Consider the following 8,853-nt stretch of genomic DNA (forward strand, 5'->3'; position numbering starts at 1 on the left):
GATCCAAAAGGGATCAGGAAATACAATTTCAAGCATGCGAACATCGTAAAAACATAATCATGTTACACACTTAGTGAAATACTGGAGCATGCAAATCTGTTAACGAGTTGGCATGTTCACGAGCTCGATGCACTCACTACAGAGCATGACATGACCAACTAAGCATACACCCATCCAGAATACATGGCATAGAAGCTAGACATGGCAATAACAACAACATAGCATGCACGGATCAATAACAGCATCCTCGGCAAAATCGCTAACAAGTCAACAATCTGCCAGGATTCACGAAATAGCAAAAGTACAGCTCGATTGACTCAAGCTAGGGTGCTCCATAAATGCAAAAAAATACATGGATGGATAAAGCGCCACAATGTTAACAAAACATCCTTACTGATCATCCTCAAAAGAGGCATGGATCACTAGGAAACAACATGAACATATGGCATAATGACAAAATCAGGACAAGGACTTAGAGAAATTCTAAGTCCCTGAAATCAACATTAATGAATGCACTACTTTGCAAGCTTGTGCTAGTCAATACACATATCACAAAAATACATGGTAAGAACCTCTGTAAATATGGCATGGCATATAACAAAACACATGTAGAGCTCAGGGACATATCATGCACGCATTAATCATGGCAAAAATGACAAATATCTATTTGATGAAACAGATCTGGCAATTATATCACATAGCCCTCTTCCAACAGCATTTCGGGCATCAAGATGAGCTCAAATGAAAGTGATGCAATGCGATGAAATGATGTCCTCTCTGAGACGAACATTTTGATATGCTACATGCGCAAATCGGAGCTGCGAATGCGGAGTTACGACGCGATGAACAATGCTAAAAAATAATTCAGACTTAGGAAAAAAACGAGGTCAACCCCTAGGGTTTCATTGTAGCACCAGATCCAGATCGGGCACGGACTTCGAGGCGGCGGCGGGTCTCGCTGGATCTCCGCCGAGAAGTGACCGGATGAGGCCGGGGTGGGCGAAGCCGGCCGGGGTGGGCGAAGGCGGCGGGGCAACGAGGGGAACTCCGGGCGGCGCGCGGCAGTCGGCGGTACGACGAGTCGGCAGCCGCCGGTGTCGAGGCGGAGCGGGGCGGCGCGACGAACAGCGCGGCGGCGGGGCGGAGTCGGCTGGGCGGCGCGCGGGCGAGCTGGGGAAGCGGGTGGCGGCGGGCGCGGAGCGGGCTGCGGGGGCCGGCGCTGGGCCTGGCGGGCCGGCGCGGTCGGGCGGCGATGTGGGGCTCCCGCGGGACACGTGGCGAGCGGTGGTTGGACGGGGGAAGCGGGGCGGACGTGTCTGGCCTGGTCGGACGCGTCCGACGGCTGGAGGTGGAAGGAGACTAGGTTTAGGGTTGAAATGACCCGTGATTTGGAGTGGGAGGACCTATTTATACATAGGAGGAGCTAGGAGGCTCGGAATTGAGCACGGTTTGCGGCCACGCGATCGTGATCGAACGACCGAGACTATGGAGAGGGTTTGGGTGGGTTTTGGGCCACTTTGGAGAGGTGTTGGGCTGCAACACACACGAGGCCTTTTCAGTTCCTCGGTTAACCGTTGTAGTATCAAACAAAGTCCAAATGGCACGAAAGTTGACAGGCGGTCTACGGTAGTAAACCAAGGACGCATGACAAGTCTCGGTCCAATCTGGAAATGTTTAACCCCCACACACGAAAAGAGGTAGAAAGGACCACCGGAATGCAAAACGGACAACGGGGAAAATGCTCGGATGCATGTGACGAACACGTATGCAAATGCAATGCACATGATGACATGATATGAGATGCATGACAAAGGCAACAACACACGGAGACAAAAACCCGAACCCGAGGAAATAAAATAACTTAGCGCTGGAAACGGCAAGAGTTGGGATACATATAAGGTAAATTACATCCGGGGTGTTACAACACTCCACCACTACGAAAAGATCTCGTCCCGAGATCTAGGACTGGAAAAACGCTAGGTACTCAGAACGGAGGTGATCCTCGCATTCCCAGGTGGCTTCATGGTCGGAATGGTGTGACCACTTGACTTTGAGGAATTTGATTGACTTATTGCGAGTCTTGCGTTCAGTCTCTTCAAGAATAGCAACTGGGTGCTCACGATAAGAGAGGTCTTCTTGGAGATCAATCTCTTCGAAGTTGACGGTGCGGTCAGGGGTCTTGAAGCACTTGCGGAGCTGAGAGACATGGAACACGTCGTGCACATTTGCAAAGTTTGAAGGAAGCTCGAGTTGATAGGCGAGATCGCCTCTCTTGCTGATGATCTTGAAAGGACCCACGTATCTAGGGGCAAGCTTCCCTTTGATACCGAAGCGACGAGTACCTTTCATTGGAGAGACGCAGAGGTAAACATGGTCTCCGATCTCGGAAGCCAAATCACGATGCTTACTATCATAGTAGCTCTTCTAACGCGATTGCGCTGCTTTGAGGTTATCACGAATGACTTTGCACATTTCCTCTGCCTCTGTGATCAAGTCATTTCCAAGAAGTTGACGTTCACCGGTCTCTGACCAGTTAAGAGGAGTACAACACTTCTTGCCATAGAGAATTTTGAATGGGGCCTTGCCCGAACTTTCTTGAAAACTGTTGTTGTAGGAGAATTCGGCATATGGAAGACAATCTTCCCACTTCATACCGAAGGAGATAACGCAAGCCCTGAGCATATCTTCGAGAATCTAATTGACACGCCCGACTTGACCGCTAGTTTGAGGATGAAAAGCTATGCTGAAGCGGCTGTTGGTGCCCATGGACTTCTGAAAAGAATCCCAAAACTTGGAGGTAAAGATGCTGCCACGGTCTGACGAGATCAACTATGGAATGCCATGTAGAGAGACAATCCGAGAGGTATACAGCTCCGCCAATTGAGCTGCAGTGATAGACTCTTTGATAGGCAGAAAGTGAGCCACTTTAGTGAGTTTGTCGATGACAACAAATATAGCATCATTGCCACGCTTGGACTTTGGAAACCCAGTCACGAAGTCCATCTCAATGTGGTCAAACTTCCATTCTGGAATGGCAAGAGGTTGGAGGAGACCAGCTGGTCGTTGGTGTTCTGCCTTCACTCTTCTGCAGACATCACATTCATTCACGAACTGATCAATCTCGTGCTTCATTCGAGTCCACCAATAAGCCTGCTTGAGGTCCTGCTACATCTTCATACTCCCAGGGTGGATGGAGAGGAGTGAATTGTGAGCCTCATTCATAATGACTTTACGAAGGTCACCTTTAGGCACAACAATGCGATCCTCGAAGAAGAGAGTATCCTTGTCATCAAGGCGATAGCACTTGTACTTGGGTTGACTCTTGGCAATCCCAATCTTCACCTTCTTCACCATAGCATCAAGAAGTTGAGCCTCACGAATCTGATCTTCCAAAGTAGGAGAGACTTGAAGGTTGGCGAGGAAACCTTGAGGAACAACTTGCAGATTGAGTTTGCGGAAAGCTTCACAAAGCTCGGGTTGGTAAGGCTTGATAATCAGACTGTTGCAGTAAGCCTTCCTGCTCAAAGCGTCAGCAATCACCTTGGCCTTGCCTAGAGTATATTCAATACTCGGATTATACTCTTGAATCATTTCGACCCAACGAGTCTGCCTGAGGTTGAGATTAGGCTGAGTGAAGATGTACTTGAGACTCTTGTGGTCGGTGAAGATGTCCAATTTTCTTCCCAATAAGAGATGTCTCCAAGTCAAAAGAGCATGCACAACTGCCGCCAACTCGAGGTCATGAGTGGGGTAGTTCTTCTCGTGGGGCTTCAACTGGCGAGAGGTATAAGCCACAACTTTCTTCTCTTGCATCAATACTACACCAAGACCTTGAAGAGAGGCATCGCAGAAGACCTCGAACGGTTTGGATTCATCAGGAGGAGTCAGAACTGGAGCAGTGATCAATTTCTCTTTTAGGGTGTTGAAAGCGATTTCACATTCCGAAGACCAAACGTACTTGACGTGTTGCTGGAGAAGGTTTGAAAGAGGCTTCGCGATCTTTGAAAAGTTCTCAATGAACCTTCGACTGTAGCTTGCGAGACCAAGGAAGCTGCGGAGTTGCTTCACGTTCTGAGGTGGTTCCCAATTCACAATTGTAGACACCTTCTCAGGATTCACCGCTATGCCCTTGGCAGAGATGATATGCCCAAGATAGAGAACCTCATCGAGCCAAAACTCGCACTTTGAAAACTTGGTGTAGAACTGATGTTCTCTGAGCTTATCGAGCACCAAACGCAAGTGCTTGGCATGATCTTCCTTGTTCTTCGAAAAGACCAGAATGTCATCGAGGTAGACCAAGACGAAGTCATTTGTGTAGGCGTTGAAGAGGAAGTTCATCATGCGAGAGAAAGTCAGCGGAGCGTTGACGAGGCCAAAAGACATGACAGTGTATTCATATGAATCATAGCTTGTTCTGAAAGCCGTCTTGGGAATATCTTGCTCATGGATTCGAATCTGGTGATAGCCCATACGGAGATCAAGCTTGGAGAATACTTGATCACCTTTGAGTTGTTCGAACAGCTCATTGATGTTGGGAAGTGGGTACTTGTTCTTAATAGTCTTCTTGTTCAATGGACGGTAGTCAACACAAAGTCGGTCCGTTCCATCCTTATTCTTCACAAAAAGAACTCCACAACCCCACGGAGAAGAACTAGATCAGATGAGACCCATACGCTCTTGAATATCGAGTTGCTTCTTCAGCTCCTTCAATTCTTCAGGTCCAAGCTTGTAAGGACGTTTGCAAACAGGTTCCGTGCCAGGCTCAAGATCGATGACGAATTCAACTGACTGGTGCGGAGGCATTCCTGGAAGCTCTTCAGGAAAGACGTCTTGATATTCGCAAACGACTGGAATTTGAGAGATGGCATCCAGTTCACCCTTCTCATTGAGAGAAAACAGACGGATTGTATCATCACGAGCGGCAAAGACAATTACATCCTCAGACGAATGAGTCAATTGAATCTGCCTGACAGCACAATCAAGATGCGCCTTGTGCTTAGAAAGCCAGTCCATTCCAAGAATAAGATCAATATCCGAGTTACCAAGGACCATTGGAGAAGCCAGAAACTTGAAATCACTCATCATGATAGAAACATCCGGGACTATTGAAGTAGCCCTCATAGACTTAGCCGGAGAAACCACTCCCATAGGTTTACCCAACATTTGCGAAACGAAGTCATGCTTGGAAACAAATGATCTTGACATGAAACAATGCGATGCACTAGTGTCAAAAAGAACTTTTGCAGGAACAGAGTTAACTGGAAAGTTACCCATGATGACATCTGACGAGTCCTCTGCCTGAGCTGCATTCATCAAATTGACCTTGGCGTGCTTGGGGTTATGCTTGACCACAACTGTACTTGCCGATCTCACAGGAGGAGGAGGAGGGAGATGCCTCTGAAGCATTTGTTGGCACAGTGACCCTTCTGTTGGCACTTGTTGCACGTGACCTCTGAAAGCGGACGGTGATACGGAGCACTCGATCTTGGAGCTTGAGACGAAGTCTTGTTCTGAAAGCCAGGGTTGGGTGGGTGGGAAGATCCACTGCCACCTTTGCTCTTCTGCTGATAAGGCTGACGGAACGGAGGAGGAGGAAGCCAATACTTCTGCTGCTTAGTCACTTGAGTTGAGGAAGAAGGAGTAGCATCTCTGACTCACTTCTTGGAAGCATCACACTTCAGTTGAGCAGTCTCTTGCTTCATTGCCATGTTGTAAAACTCATCGTACCTCATGGGCTCAAAGAGGACAAGAGCTAGCTGGATTTCTTCTCTGAGACCACTCCTGAACTGGTATATCATGCTCTTCTCGTCAGGGACGTCCTGCTTAGCAAAACGGGCGAGCTTCTAAAACATCTTGTTGTACTCGTACAAGTTGGTATCAGAGCATAGGCATAGCAAAAGAGCGAGCATCTAGCAAGCAAAGATAGAAGTGATTTCGAGGGTATGATCATCTTGCCTGCAAAGTTGTCAGAGTTGACTTGATCCTCATAAGCAAACTCAACGGGCTCCTTGTTAGCGAACTTGTCTCCCGGCTCTATCCAAACAAGACAAACAAGCAAAAGGGACACAATCAACGACGTGCAACGCTCAAACAAACATGAGGCAAACATGGTATGCTATGCGGGATGCGGTATGTGATGCATATGCAAGATTTGACAAGGAATGATTGAACCTGGCCTCAACTTGGAAATCCAAGAGTGCACTGGAAAGGAGAGGTGATTTCGGTTGAAATCGATATAAAGATCACTGGAATCGGATGCACGGTTTGGAAATGGCAAGCAAAACAAATATGGCACCGGTCTGCGATAATCAGCAAGTAGCCATAGAAAAGCATCAAGTTAAATATGCTACAGCACTCAAACATGACAAAAAAATACATGGCAGGGATCCACTCATTATGCTTGACAAAAGATGAACACTGAGCTACGGCTAGTTTATCCACTAACAGGTTCAAACAAGTATGGCAAAAGTGCAAATGATAACAGGTTTCAGACTTAGTGAAATTAACACAAGTCTGGAATTTAACATCAGGAAGCACACTTTGGAACATGAAAACTATATGCTACAGGAACTTAACATGGCAAAACAAGGCATGGCATGGAGCTACTCAAAGCACTTAACAAAAGTCCCTTAGTGACCTTGAGCCAAAAGGGATCAGGAAATACGATTGCAAGCATGCGAACATGGCAAAAACATAATCAGGTTATAGACTTAGTGAAAAACTGGAGCATGCAAATCTGTTAACGAGTAGGCATGTTCACGAGCTCGATGCACTCACTACAGAGCATGGCATGACCAACTAAGAATACACCCATCCAGAATACATGGCATAGAAGCTAGACAGGGCAATAACAACTACATAGCATGCACGGATCAATAACAGCATCCTCGGCAAAATCGCTAACAAGTCAACAATCTGCCAGGATTCACGAAATAGCAAAAGTAGAGCTCGATTGACTCAAGCTAGGGTGCTCCATAAATGCAAACAAAGACATGGATGGATAAAGCACCACAATGTTAACAAAACATCCTTACTGATCATCCTCAAAAGAGGCATGGATCACTAGGAAACAACATGAACATATGGCATAATGACAAAATCAGGACAAGGACTTAGAGAAATTCTAAGTCCCTGAAATCAGCATTAACACATGCACTACTTTGCAAGCTTGTGCTAGTCAATACACATATCACAAAAATACATGGTAAGCACCTCTGTAAATATGGCATGGCACATAACAAAACACATGTAGAGCTCAGGGGCATATCATGCACGCATTAATCATGGCAAAAATGACAAATATCTATTTGATGAAACAGATCTGGCAATTATATCACATAGCCCTCTTCCAACAGCATTTCGGGCATCAAGATGAGCTCAAATAAAAATGATGCAATGCGATGAAATGATGTACTCTCTGAGGCGAACATTTTGATATGCTAGACGCGCAAATCGGAGCTACGGATGCGGAGTTACGATGCGATGAACAATGCTAAAAAATAATGCAGACTTAGGAAAAAAACAAGGTCAACCCCTAGGGTTTCACTGTAGCACTGGATCCAGATCGGGCACGGACTTCGAGGCGGCAGCGGGTCTCGTCGGATCTCCGCCGGAGAAGTGACCGGAGGAGGCCGGGGTGGGCGGAGCCGGCCGGCGCCGGCGAGAGGAGGCGGCGGGGCGACGAGGGGAACTCCAGGCGGCGCGCGGCAGTCGGCGGTACGGCGAGTCGGCGGCCGCCGGCGTCAAGGCGGAGCGGGGCGGCGCGGCAAACAGCGCGGCGGCGGGGTGGAGTCGGCTGGGCGGCGCGCAGGCGAGCCGGGGAAGCGGGCGGTGGCGGGCGCGAAGCGGGCTGCGGGGGCCGGCGCTGGGCCTGGCGGGCCGGCGCGGTCGGGCGGCGATGTGGGGCTCCCGCGGGACACGTGGCAAGCGGTGGTTGGACGGGGGAAGCGGGAGGACGTGTCCGGCCTGGCGGACGTGTCCGGCCTGGTCGGACGCGTCCGGCGGCTGGAGGTGGAAGGAGACTAGGTTTAGGGTTGAAATGACCCGGGATTTGGAGTGGGAGGACCTATTTATACATGAGAGGAGCTAGGAGGCTCCAAATTGAGCACGGTTTGGGGCCACACGATCGTGATCGAACGACCGAGACTATGGAGAGGGTTTAGGTGGGTTTTGGGCCACTTTGGAGAGGTGTTGGGCTGCAAAACACACGAGGCCTTTTCTGTTCCTTGGTTAACCGTTGGAGTATCAAATGAAGTCCAAATGGTACGAAACTTGACAGGCGGTGTACCGGTAGTAAACCAATGCCGCATGACAAGTCTTGGTCCAATCCGGAAATGTTTAACCCCCACACACGAAACCCGAACCCGAGGAAATAAAATAACTTAGCGCCAGAAACGGCAAGAGTTGGGATACATATGAGGTAAATTACATCCGGGGTGTTACATATTCTGTTGGACAATGGAGGCTATAACCAATTACTTTTACGGGAACAATAGCACCCAGGAAATTTGAAGGGTAGGTATGAACAAAATTGGAACTGCACATGTACTGCTAAGTGATTTAATACACACATTACCAATCGAAGAGGAGAACGATGGTCGCGGTGGCCTTTGTGAGTCATTGTCGGCAACGGGAGTCAGTTCATTGTCCACGACGGTGGTACTTCTGCGCTTGGCGTCGGCTTCCGGGAAGCAGATACGAGACCATGGAAGACGATGCTGGGGAAGAGGCTCTGTGTACGACGACGACGGTGGACCAGCTCCAGTGCGGCGTACGAGGTCGTCGATTAGGCAGATGCGCTGCGGTGGATGAGTGCGCCGATGTAAAGGGGAGGAGCACGAAGGCTGCGGTGCC

This window comes from Triticum urartu, chromosome 2, assembly GCF_003073215.2.
Source record: "Triticum urartu cultivar G1812 chromosome 2, Tu2.1, whole genome shotgun sequence".
NCBI lineage: Eukaryota > Viridiplantae > Streptophyta > Magnoliopsida > Poales > Poaceae > Triticum > Triticum urartu.